Source organism: Pteropus alecto, unplaced genomic scaffold, assembly GCF_000325575.1.
Source record: "Pteropus alecto unplaced genomic scaffold, ASM32557v1 scaffold8, whole genome shotgun sequence".
NCBI lineage: Eukaryota > Metazoa > Chordata > Mammalia > Chiroptera > Pteropodidae > Pteropus > Pteropus alecto.
The window spans coordinates 22,557,134-22,570,357 of NW_006494609.1; the positions used below are offsets into that span (position 1 = coordinate 22,557,134).

The window sequence follows — 13,224 nt, forward strand, 5'->3', positions numbered from 1 at the left end:
TGGTTGAGCCAGCCGCGCACAGCCCGGGCAGGGGCTTCAGGCGTGGGGGCTGCAGACCCCGGGCGGGGGACTCCCGGCCAGAAGAAAGGGAGCGAAGGGCCCCCGCTCAGTGCTTAGCCTGCTCTCCAGAGGCTCGCTCGGGGCTTGAGACCCTACCCTCACCGGGTGTCGGCGCGGATGGCTGTGAGTGTCGCCGCGTTTGCATGGGGGGGACTTGTTTTTGCGTCAGGTGGAGCTCCAGCATCACCTCAGAAATCCCCGCGCACGGCGCTTACGTGGGAGGGAAGAAAGGGATGTGATGTGGGTCTTTTAAAATGCCGAGAGCACTGTATAAATTTGATTAAAGTTTTCAACCTCAGATACAGACAAAAAGGAGCATCCGAATTGGGGGAGGGTAGCGTCTGTGTTAGTTGTTTCTCTGTATGATGTAGAATTTCTTGATATTCATTAAAACTATCATAAGTCCTAGTTAAATTGTATGTCAATTTTAAAACTGCATTTTGATTTATCTGTTGTTTATCAGTCTAAATTTTGAGAAGCCTAATTGATTCTGCTTGATATTTCTCAGGATTTACCCAAAGCAGGGAAAAGTGGAAAAAGTTCCAAAGAAGGACAAGACGTATTAGAACCAGAGGTAACTGTTCTCAAATATTCACTTTGTGCTTAGACAGGTTTTAACTTAGGTTACAGAAATCGAGGCTGATAAAACTTGGGGTTTTGTAATGTTTCCCTGTATGAGATTTTTTCCTGACGTCTTCCATAACCCTCAGTTTCAGTGTTTTAGGTTATTGTTATTCTGCTTTGGAAAAACATGAATGTCTTTACGAACGTCGTGCATATCTGTGCGCTGGTATTTTAACCGCACCCCCTCCTCCCCCGCCCCCATCTAGCAGCCTGTCCTGTAGACACTGGGTCCACAGGCTCTGTCCAGCTGGAGCGTTCGCGTTCCTTTTAGCTTTCCATCCCCCCTTCCTCCCTTTGCAGGCAGCCAGGTCCCCCTCTCAGCAGCTTTTTCTCCTCCTCCCCCCAACCCTTGCTTCCCCGGTGCCGTCTCTGCTGCGGTTCCCTGAGCCAGCTCCTTTTTCCTTTGTTGACATCTGACCCCCTCAGCCTCTTTCCCCAGTAGCGTCGATGTAGTTTGACTTATCTAGTTTGGCTGATTCTGTGTGCTTTTCTGTCGTCTTTCACATTTTCTTTCTGCCTGCGTTGGTCAGTTCTAACTTCCTCTGGTTCTTGACTTTGGGCTCATTGGGAAACAGCGGGAATGCGCGGCAGGGACTGCGTTTACCTGATGGGGTCGCTGTCGTCCGTTCACACAGTTGTGCTCTGAGAGCATTTGCACAGCTTAGCCTTTTTTTCCTTGTGACTGGTTGTTGGACTGGAGCACTTCGAGCTAAGGGTCCAGGAGCTTTAAGGACAGGCAGAGCTTATAGGCCCTTCTGAATCGTTAGGCGCAGAGAAGCAGCTTAACTTAGTGTCCTAGTTCTCCATGGATCATTGAAGTCTCTGGTCTTATCACAAATGACATTAATTTGAAAGTGTCAGCCTCTTGCAAGCCAAGTTAGAATGAGTTGGATTCTGCTGGCCATTATCTGCAGTGGCCTCTTCTGTTTTTTTAGCCCAGGTTATCTTTTCCCTGTCATTGGATGCAGTCTAAGCAACCCGGGCTTCTGCAGGCGATTTATTCCAGCAGATCTCTTGCCCTCTGCAAAGCAAAAAGCTGAAATCCAAACGGTTCCCTAACTATCAGTAGGGATTATTTGTGCCCGTTTTCCCTGCCTTTTCTTGATAGTAGATAGTCAGGTTTTACTGTGGCCTTCTTGCATTTGGCTTGCTTACTTCCTTGTCACTCTTTTGACTAAATTGATTTAAATGCAATTTAGTCGCTCTGGAAGGGTGTATGTTTTCTCTTTCCTTAGTTCATTGATCTTTCATGGAAACTGCCAAGACTCTCTAGTGCTCCCCAAATCTTTCTTGCTCACATATTCATCTTCTCTCACTTAGAGTCACAAAGAAGTATCAATGGGTGTGGTTCATTTATTCCTGTTTCAGTGGAAAGAATTCGGCTGTAAGGATGGATGATGTTAGATTTGAACCTGAAAAATCCGTCAGTAACTCTGAAAGATACCAAAACCACTAGTATGTAAAATGAGTGGTTTTAAGGTAGATCGGGCTCCTAGGATTGTCATTCCCTTACGACTCTTGAGGTGTGGCCTGCAGCGTCTGAATGTGATGCCCCAGTTGTTTTTTTGTATTTTTTTCTAGCACTACTAAGAGCTGGAGCTACAGAGCTTGAAATTACCACTGAAAAATACTGACATGTCGGGCCCTTAACTACTTCCTCATAAGGATACCAGAGGCAACGTGGCGTATTAAGCTGATACTTGGCAGATCACTGTGTAAATTATTTTGCAGAAATACAAATCGAGGCATTTCAGTTCATCAACTTTGAGTCGAACCTTAACTTTTTTATTGCTGTTTTTTCCCTGTGTCGTCACATCATTTTTCTAGTTCTGCCCGCTTACCAAACACGACTGCCTCAGGCGAGTCAAACCATTGCTACGCGCTCTTCCTCTTCTGCCTGTGTTCCCCTGAACGTGAATATTTTAACCCGAACAATTCAGATCGGTTTGCTGTCCCCATGTTTTTGTTCAGATCTCTGTAGTGTCACGTCCCCTTCACAGTCATGGTCCGCTCAGGTTTCCCTGTGGCCTCGTCTCTCTCTCGGGACGCTGACCACATTCAGGCCGCACAGCCCGAGAGAGGTGCGAACAGGCACCCGTCCGGGGCAGAGTGGCCGGGTTTGGGAAGTAATCCCGACAGAGAACACGGGCAGATCGTGGCCTCCGGTTGACCTAATGCACGACTTCGAGCGTGGGAAGGCCCGGGCCCTACGATCCTGTTGATGGGACTCTGGCCTCACGGGAAGCAAGGGAGCCAGCAGCTCACACTGCAGAACGCTTTTCAGTTGGAACAAGGAAGGTTTGGTGGCCTAAGCTTTTAGTAAGAGTGAAGTCCAGCGGTGAGGACAGGAAAGGAGGGGGTGGTGCAGGGGAAGGTATTTCAGCTCCAGGATTAGATGGTAAAAGTGCTGACTCCTGGTGGCCACAAACTGTGACGTAACTTCTATGGTCCTCTTTCCTCATCCCTAGAATGACTTGGCCATTTTTAACCGAATGGGATAGATTAGGCGCAGCCCCTCTGGAGAGAAGTTTTCCCCACAGGATATGTCACAGGATCGCTCGATGAAGCAAAATAACGTGAAAGGTCATAACTGCCGCTGCACAGCTTTCGCCTTTTTCTAGAAATTTCTGCTCCTTGAATGTGTACTGGTACATTTTTCTTTTCTTTTTTTCTCTTTCAAATGGAATGTTTAAATTTGACTTGCTTGTCCACGTGTGTCCTGGAAATAAAAGTCTCTGCCCAGTACTTACTACTGGTTTATTTCGTGGCACCCTTCTAAGGAGTGAGGTGGCAGATGGGCTCACGGCCCCCTGGGAGTGGGACGCTCTGGAGGCGACGGAGGGAACTCACTTTGGGTGTGACGCCAGGGATCTGTGGCAACAGAACGAGGCACATCTTGTGACTATTTCTGGTCTTAGTCGATCGCTCAGGGTCCTAAAGCCCATTTCGCAGGATCGGATCATGTGATGGTGTTTTTGTTTTTTAATTTGTGTACTGTGTCCGGGGTTACGTTTTAAAAGTATTAATGCTCTTTGCAAAGTGATGTGTTTTAAGCACAGGAAAGGTGGTTTTAGTGTCCTTTGGTTATGCATTTTACATACCCTGCCTCGGCCTCGTTTTGTTTCAAGGTCTCTACAGCAACTCTTACGTAACATCTGTTACCGTAAAGGGTGCTGAACAGTTCTCTCTGCAGCTTGTTAGCTCATTTTGACACCTGTCTTTAGTAATAAATGCTTTCTCTTTATAATCCGTCCCTTTTCATTCTCCTGCCAGCCCCCTCACCACCACCCCGTGTCTCAGACAGGGAGCCAGACTTGCAGGTATAGATGGTGGGGTCGTGCTTTAAAAATTAAAACTGAAATTTTAAAAACATTAATTTATCTAATAATAACAGTAACACCTATTACACATTAATATAAATAACATTTTGTGAAAAATTTCAAGAAAATTTTGATTTTCCAGTTCCTTGTCTCTGTGGCAGGAATTTTAACCTGAGTGGGTTGAGTTGGAAGAGGACAGTGGAGTTGTTTTTTTTGGCATGTGTGCTTTCTGGCGAGGCAGCTGTGATTGTCACCCCCAGAGAGGAGCGTCCCCAGCTCCCCTCCTGCAGGGCACCAGCGGCCACTGCGTTGGCTGAATCGAGATTCAGACTTTCTCCAGGGGCCTCCCATGCCACATTTTCCACTCTGTTCCCAGCATTTTCCTTACAACCCTAAACGACTCTGTTGAAACTCAGAACAGATCCGAACAAATAGTACTTTAAAGACTTCTGAAATGTGCGTGTGATAATTAGGTAGGCAGTGGGATTCCCTGCCTTCAGTTGCCACGTTGGCCACTGAGCAGCATCTTTGCTGAGGGCTGTGTGCCAGGCTCTGTTTTCAGCATGACAGCGGAGGGCTGGAGCAGGGGGCGGAGTGGGAGCGAGGGGCTTCCTGCCGTGGGGTGACGAGGAAGCAACTGCTTCTTCCCCGAGCTGTCCCCTTCCTAGCGCCCACGCCTGTCCTGTGTTACCAGCTGGGTGCTTGGTAGGCCGCGCCTGCCTCCCCGTGGGAGCCAGCCCTCGGCCCTGCCGCCTGTGTGCCCGTGCTGTGCGGGAAGTTCACCAGCATCCTTGGCCTTCCCCAGGAGATGCAGTAGCCCCCGCCCTCTCCAGTTGTGGCAAGTGCCTCCAGCCGTTGCCAGCTGTCTTCTGGAGGCAAGACGGCCCCTCCACAAAGTGCATTTGCTTGCAGGTCACGCCTGGCACATACAGCTGAGCGAAATACTTTCTCCCTTTAGAGCAGCAGTACTTAAACGGAAGGGGTATCAGCACCCTTTACGGTCTTCAGAGTTAGCCAGCATCCCAGAGAGCTGTGTTTAGGTGGGTTATTGTTGTCTGATGTTTCACATTAGGAAGTAAAGCTGCAAAATTTTAAATATGAATTCTCCTGGTAATAACAACACATCCATTACACGTTAACATAAGTGTCGTATTTTTATGAGAAACAGCTATAAAAACTCACTGAGAAAATGGCCTTGCTGTGTGTGTCTGTGAATCTCTGACGTGTGGTTCGGTAGCGACAGCTGGCTTTCCCGAGCCTGCGCCCGCCTTCAGTCCTGTAGCCTGTGGAGAGGCTACGGGATGATGGTTGTAAAGGCTAACCGTGTCTTAGTGTTACCGTAAAAACAATGGACCCCGGAAGGGGCCCAAGGCAGGGGTCTCCACCCGTCTGCAGACGGTACCGTGGCCTGTTAGGAACCGGGCCACACAGCAGGAGGTGAGCCGCAGGCGAGCGAGCGAAGCTCCATCTGCACCTGCAGCCGCTCCCCAGCGCCGGCGTCACCGCCTCAGATCACCAGGTTCTCATAGGAGCACCGGTCCCTGGTGCCACAAAGGTTGGGGACCGCTGGCCTAAGGGACTTCACTAGAGGTCCCCAGATGCTACTTTGAGAACTGGTATAGAACCCTCTGCTGCCTTCCCTGCTGCCTGTCTGAACCCGTCCGTCCTTTTAGCTCCAGCTCAAGTTCGTTTATTCTGAAATTTAAGGGAGGCTTTTACTCACGATCTCGGACCATATTTTTTTCATCTTTCAAATTTGGGTAGCAATTATTTGCTCTATCAGTTATCATTTGAACTGTCTAGGACCATCTTTATTTGCCTGTAATTTGCCTCCCCAACTAGAGTAAGTCCTCGAGGACGGCCATTTCGCTCGATGTTTCTTCGCGCTCGCCACGTACGTTACGGCCTGGAGTACAGAAGTATGGGTGAATTTGGGTGAACTTTAAGAGTGCTCAGGAAGCAGAGCCACAGATCATTATCTTGCTGATTTTTCTGATACTGTAATTAGAACAGAGATCTCTCTCGTTAAGAGGCTTATTTCTTTATCGCCTTTTTGATCCTCCAAGGAAATTTTAACGCAGAGTTTTCGTTCAGTATAATTAGTTTTTGAATAAACAGTATTATACTAAAGCGGAAGATTATGGTACGTGGGTCTTTTTCTAAAGCCTATTGAAAATTTTAAGATGAGCATCTTGGTGTTGTTTTTGGTTCGCTTTTATATAACACCAGAGGTCTGTGGCTGTGAGTATAGACTCCTAAGATCTTACTTTAATTGAAGCACTTCAAAGTAGGATTTTCACTTAAATATTGGGTTTCCAATGTGATCTTCAGTGCTTTATATTTCTTATTTTAAATTTATTTGGGAATTTTTCTCAGAACGTTTTTTAAATTAAGTTTATTGGGGTAACATTGGTTAATACAATTATATGATTTTCAGGTGTACATTATAATTTGACATCTGTCCAGTTTCCTTCAGCTACCATATATTTGATCCCCTTTACTCACTTTGCCTTCCTACCCCCTTGTATTTGACCCCCTTTACCCCATCTACCTCCCCCACCCCTTCCTGTGGTCTCTGGTAACCACTAGTCCATTGTCCATGTCCATGAGCCTCCGTTTGTCCTGTTCATTTGTTGCTTTTAGGTTTATATCCCACATGTAAGTGATATATGATTTTCAACATTTTCTGTCTGGCTTATTTCACTTAGCATGGTTATCTAGGGGTCCATCTATGTTGTCGCAAATGGCAGTATTTCATCTCTTCTTATGGCTGACTAATATCCCATTGTGTACATGTGCCGCAGCTTCTTTATCCAGTCATCTATCGAAGGACACTTCGGTTGCTTCCATGTCCTGGCCCCTATGAATAATGCTGCTATGAACATCTGTGTGCAGATATCTTTTCGGATATGGGTTTTCAAGTCTTTGGGGTAAATACCCAATAGAAGGATTGCTGGATCATATGGTGGATCAATTCTTAGTTTCTCGAGGAACCTCCATACTGTTTTCCATAGTGACTGTACCAATTTGCAGCCCCACCTGTAGTGTATGAGGGTCCCTTTTTCTCCGCATCCTCTCCAGCATTTGTTATTCCTTGTCCTGTTGATAACAGCTATTCTAACAGGTGTGAGGTGGTATCTCATTGTGGTTTTATCTCAGAACATATTTTTAAGACTTTATAAGTTTTACGTATGTGTGTAGAGAGAGAGATAAATGAGAGAGAGAAGGGACGGGAAGGAGAGGGAGAAAGTTTTGTTTTGAGCATCCCTTGCTCACTGCAAGCCTTGGGGAAGATGAAGATAATGACGTTTTCCTTACCTGTTAAGAACTGCAGTGTTGGCTGTTTCTGCTCATTGCGAGTGTCACGCCAATTGCTTGTGGACATTCCGTTGACTTGGGAGTGACTAGGCCCCCATTCAGTTACGGCTTCAGCCGCTGAATCAGTGGGACAAGATGGAGTGCGTTTATTGGGAAGAGACAGCTGGAGGAAATCGGATGCTTTAGAGCATCTGAGAAACCCAGGGTCACCACTGAATGATGGCGTCCCAGAGGGCGGGTCATGCGTGGCAGGTAAGGCCACCGATAAGGTCAGCATGCCTCTTCCCCTTCATGAAAAGCTCTGACACACGGTACGTCCTTCCTGAAAGAGTTGAAGTGAACTACGTGAAATAGTCTGAAGTTTTCTGGCCCGTGAAGGAAGCCCCGAGGCGCGTGTCAGAGCAGCTGGGCGTGAGTGCAGCCCCGCAGCCCCGCAGCCCCGCGTGTGGTGGCGGAGACGCTGCCTCCTGCATCTGGGGGCTGGGTGAGTCAGTCCTCCGCCATGATGAATCATGGTGACATTTTCCTAGGTTGCAGGGAACATTAATCTGAAAGATTCCAGATATAAAGCCTCCCGGGTTCCCTAAAACCCTGGGACCCTGCCAGAGCCAAGGCAGCTGGGTCTGGGTCGGCCGGCGGTCAGGTGATGGTCGCGCCTCTCCCTGTCGCTGCTGCGTTGGGCAGCGGCTCCCTTGCCCCTTGGTCGGATGTGAGAGCAAAGTGCCGCTTCCCAAATCCAGACGCCAGACGACCCCCCGGGGAGCGAGAGGACGGGCCTGGGACTGCAGCTCCCCCGGGACGCCGGGTTGGCTGGAGGACACGGGTTTCCTCCATCTTCAGTGGTCCTTGAGGACAAGGTCTAGCCTGGCTCTCAAGGGGTGTGGGCTCCGACCTAATGCCGTTTTGACCAGTGGGACGGTCAAACCCTGGTGGCCCTGAGGCATTAGACCTGCGCCGAGATGTGAGCCACCAGCCAAGTATGTCTATTTAAATTAATGAAAATCGGATTAGATTTAGGAGTTCAGTTCCTCAGTCACAGCAGCCAAGTGCTCAGAAGCCACACACAGCTGGCGGCTCCACTGTTGGACAGAGACACTCCACGGTCCCCGCTAAACAGATAGTCCTGTCGCACAGGCCCTAGCAGCATTTTCCAAAATATTTCAATTATGAGTGTATTTAATTTAATTTAACTTTGTTAGCTGTCACTTTTTAAGTATGAAATATCGAATTCAAGATGAAATTTAAAGGAAAAGAAGAGATAAATTGGCAAAGGAGAGGAAGTGTATAAAACTGGGGGAAAGATGGTGTTCAGTGGTGAGGAGGGAGGAGGGGCCTGTTACCCCTTGGTCCCAGACCGCCCCGTTCTGAGGACCCGATGCCGTCCCCACAGGAGTGACCTGGAGAGACCCGAGGGAAACAGTGGCCCTCTCAGCTGCCTTTTTAGGTGTTTTATCTTTGTGCATCAAAACACACATGGTTAAAAAATAAAACAGTGTGAAAACCTGTAGTTTCCCATTTCCGCTCATCCTCCCTCAGCCCCGTGTCGCAGAGCCGGCCTGCGGCCCAGCCCCGCGGGGCGGCGTGTGGGAGAGGGCGGGCCCCACAGCGAGACCCCTCTGCGGGCAGGACTGCTCTCCATCTCGCAGTCATGCCCTGCCTTTACCCTGTCCACTGTCCTGCACGCCACTCACAGTCCCCCAGCCGATCCATCCTGCGCCCCAGCTGTGTGCTGAGCGCCGTCACGCATGTTAGGGCCTTCGCGCGGGACCCAGCAAGGCCCCTGTCTTCAGGCAGTTTGCTCCCAGCGAGGGCTGTGGGCCCCGGTGTTTCTAGCGGGCGCTGGTGACATTTGGTGTGAGAGCGTCTCACACCTGGCAGAGCAGTGGCCCTAGGGCTCTCCACCCCGGTAGCACCCTCTGGCCATCGTGTTACCAGAACTGCACTCACACGTTTCTAGACACCCCTGTGGGACAAGACCATGACAGAGACCCGGAGGCCGCTTCAGGTGGTCAGGGGCGGTCCCTGAGGAGATGACGTTAAAGGTGAGACCCAGATGTGAAGAAGGAGCCAAGGGCATAAAGACTCAGGGACGGAAACAGCTTGTGCAAAGGCCCGGAGGCAGAGGGAGCTGGGGTGTCCCCTGGAAAAAAGGCGGGTGTGGCCGAACAGTGTGGGTGGCTCAGGCGGCAGGGCTCAGCAGGATCTCAGCAACAGCAGCTGTCAGCAGGGCTCTGGGTCTTTAAGGGTGATGGGAAGCCGTGGAGCTATTTAGAGCAGAGAAGCAAGTATTTAAAAGGGTCTGTGCAGCAGACCTCTGTAGGAAAAAGGGCAAGAACTGAAGCAGAGGATGTGGCCCTCTTGGATGGCTGCGGTCCCTGTCCACGCAGAGACGAGGCCCTGCCGCGGTGGCCGTGGGCTCTAGACTTGGGCTGGGGATCGTCCGCCGACCGCTCGCCTTCCAGGCCTGAGCTGAGAGCTGGCTCGGCGGCTTCCAAGCGCAAAGGCGGGGTTGCGGAGAGCTTGCTCTGAGGACAGCTCCAACGCCGGCAGCCTCGGTTTGTCCCAGACAGTCCGGTACCTTTGGGAAATACCTGTCCTCCCCTTGTGAGCATCTGGCCCAGTGTCACGCAGACGCATTCAGTGACTGTGGACAGGTCATTCAGACCAAAATGAATTTCCTTCTCGGCCCCATCTCCCTCCTGCCCTCCAGTTTCTGCGTCCTGAGCCTCCCCAGAAGGCATCACCCGCCTTCTCCCCCCGCACCCGCCTTGGAGGTTTCCAGATCGCAGTTGCCTCTGCCTTGTTTCGTCGCCCCCTGCCCCCACCCCATCGTCTGCTTTCCACTCCCCGGACATCTGGTGGATGCTCTTGTCCTTAGGTGCCCCGCGCAGATCTGTGATTGGAGCTTGGACTTTCCTGCTCCTGCATCATCGCTCGCTTGTAGCGGCTCGAGGTTTGCCGATGAGCGTGAGCGCACGATCGACCTTGATCAGGGAACTAACTCTCTTCCGTTCTTCGCCTCCCAGCCAGGGATTGTGGGCCTCCTGGAGGCATCAGGAAACTCTAATAACTATTTCAGGCCTCGTGGGCTGTACCGTCTCTGTGGCGGCGACTCTGCCGTTGTAGCAAATGAGCCGCCATAGATGATATGTAAATAAATAGTCCTGGCTGTGTGCGAATAAAACTTTATTTAGAAAGCAGGCAGGGGGCCAGACTTGGCCCATGGACTTGAGCTTGCCGCCCCCTGGCTGAGTGGAATCCCGAGCAGGGTCAGGACTTGGAGATAGTCCAGCGGGAAGCCGGGCGCTGGGGCTGCCCTGTGTGTCTCTGCTCGGGCTCTCGTCTGAAGCGGACATGGCTACTCGCTGTGCAGGTCCCCTTCGTTCTCCATCCAGAAGCCGTTGAGGGACCAGTGCTTTGCTCCGCCCCAGTGAGCAATAACCGTCTCACACCCCGTGAAGTGTTGGACGCGTGGTGTTTGGAAGGAAGGGAAGGTGTGCTCGTTTGGCGTGGTGCCACCTCATGTGGGCACACGTCTATGAACGGGGCCTCGTCACAAAGCCAGGTGCCTCTTGTTTACGTGAAATATCTCAAAAGTACAGAAAGTCTATCAAGCACCTGTGTTTTTTGCACGCATCTCTGGGGTGCTGTTGCCTGGCTACGTAGAAGGTCAGGGGACGTGGGCAACCGCCGGGCACGGGGACATGTGGGCTTGAAGCAGCTCATACGAGAAGCTGCGATGGGTCGCTTTTTCCTGGGGGTGAAGGAAAGCCTCTAGAATCTCATTCTGTCTGCCTTCAGAGGTGCCGCCACACGCACTGGGTGCTGCAGAAGAACTGGGGAGAGGGCCTCGCACCCCAAAGGCAGACGGTGCTTCCTGCCTCCGCACCTCCCTGTGGGCCAGACACTGTGCAGGTCCAGCCTCCCCCACGCCGTCCAGACCTGCCGGGGACTGGCCACCCCGCCGCCCCTCGTCTAAGACCCCACTGCCAAGGCGTCAAGGATCCCGGCACCCACGTTGCCAGGCCCACCCGCACCGGAGCCCACGTAGTGCTTCTGTGAAGAGGCCCTGGGAGGGGGAGGGCACAGTCGCCACCCAGTCGTGAGCTGAAGCTTCAGTTCACGTCTCAGATGGCGCTTCAGACCCTCCCGAAGGCCCCGCGCCCCACCTAGAGATCGCAGCTGCCTCTGAACGTGGCGGGGGGCTGCACACTTGCTCAGAAGCATCCGGGGCCCCTGACTTCCAGCGATGGGAGACATCAGCCATTTGATGTGAGTTGGATGAGTAGCCCCGAGTTCGATAAATAATTCCCTGTCGCTAAACCAAAAATAAAGAGGCCGAAGTGGCTCCTGGGGCATCTCTCTGGTAAACACTTCCCTGGTAAACAGGCGAGAGCAAAACCGCCGTAGCCTCCGTTCCGAGAGGGACAGGAAAGGAGGAAGTCGCTGTGCTTCGGGCTTTACCCGAGTGGCCTGACGGTGTCATACAGCGCCACGCAAGTTCCTCATGGTTTCAGGACAGCTGATCCAGTGTGATTCTGTGAGGAAACACCTGGACCAGGGCCGCCCGTCTGCGTTGGTCGCTTCTCGTCCTGCGGCGTTAACACCCGGTCCGCATCGGCACGGAGCCTTCGGAGCAGGCGCACCTGCTGGCGCTCAGTGCGCCGCGGCCCGCCCTGGCAGAGCGAAGGCCTGGGAAGGGCGGGCTGGCAGTCACGGTGCCCCTTCCTCCCGGGCCTGTGCCGGCGCTGCCCTTGACCCCGGGGGTCACAGTCGAAAAGACAGGCACTTTCAAGGACTTCAGTCTTCTGCTGGAGAGAGGCCCACCTTCCCAGCGTGGGAGGAAGAGAGGTCAGTGGGGTCACGGGAAGAGGAAGCTCCTGATTCTCCCTGGTACAGTGTTTTGGGGCGGGGGCGGGGGTCCTGAAGCTGGCAAGGAACAGGTGAAACAATGTTAAATGCAGTAAAACACACACAGCACAGAACTCACCGCTAGCGACAGCACGTTCTGGGTGTGGTGCCACCAGCACCGTTGCCCAGTTCCAGAGCATTGTCATCACCCCAAAAAGAACCCCCACCCACTTAGCAGCCCTCTGCGTTTCCTGCCAAGCTGACCTTCTCCTCTCTGCGGACTCGCCTGTTCTGGACATTTCGTACAGATGCGGCCATACGACATGTGGCCTATTGGGACTGGCCTTTTCCACCCAGCACGATGCTCACAAGGTCCACGCGTGTGGCATGTGTCAGCACTTCATCCCTCCTTGTGGCTGACGAGTGCTTTGTTGTTCGTGTGTAATACGATCTGTCTCATCAGTGTGTGGATATTTAAGCCATTTCCATCTTCTGGTTATTGTGAATGGTGCTGCTGTGAATGTCAGTGTTCAAGATTTTATTTGAACACCCGTTGTCAGTTCTTTCAGGTGTATGTATACCTTGGAGTGGGCTTGCTGGGGCACGTGGAAGTTTTAGGTTACACTTACTGGGGAACAGCCTGTTTCCCACAATAGCTGCGCCATATTATGTTCCACCAGTAACATACGACGATTCCAGCGTCTCCACGTCCTCCTGCCACTTGTCCATTTTTTAAATTCCGGCCGCCCTAGCGGGTGTTCAGTGGTTTGTCACCGTGGTTTCTGTTTGCATCTCCCTAATGGCTCAGCACGTCGAGCGTCTCTCCACGTGCTTGTTGGCCGTTTCTGGAGCTCCTGAGAGCGTCCAGCATATTCAAACCCCTCCCCCGCCAGGCGGTCAGACAACCCCTCCCCCGGTGCCCTCCGCGCTTCTTTCTCCCCAGCCACATTTTTCAAAGGCGCTGTGGCCACTGCAGTCCTCCCACGTCACCCTCCGCCCGCCACCGGCTCCCACGAGACGCAGACCTCGGCTTCAGTGTCGTTTGCACGAC

At 51.9% G+C, this 13,224-nt stretch overlaps 1 protein-coding gene across 2 annotated transcripts in view; it reads left to right on the top strand.

Moving 5' to 3' along the window:
• The first annotated feature begins 574 nt into the window (after positions 1-574).
• Positions 575-13,224, top strand: part of PPP2R5C (protein phosphatase 2 regulatory subunit B'gamma) — a 126,773-nt gene continuing 114,123 nt past the window's right edge. For both annotated transcript variants that reach the window (XM_025041975.1, XM_025041976.1), the window contains exon 1: positions 575-634. The gene's annotated coding sequence lies outside the window, so the exon portion shown is untranslated. The remainder of the gene's footprint in view (positions 635-13,224) is intronic.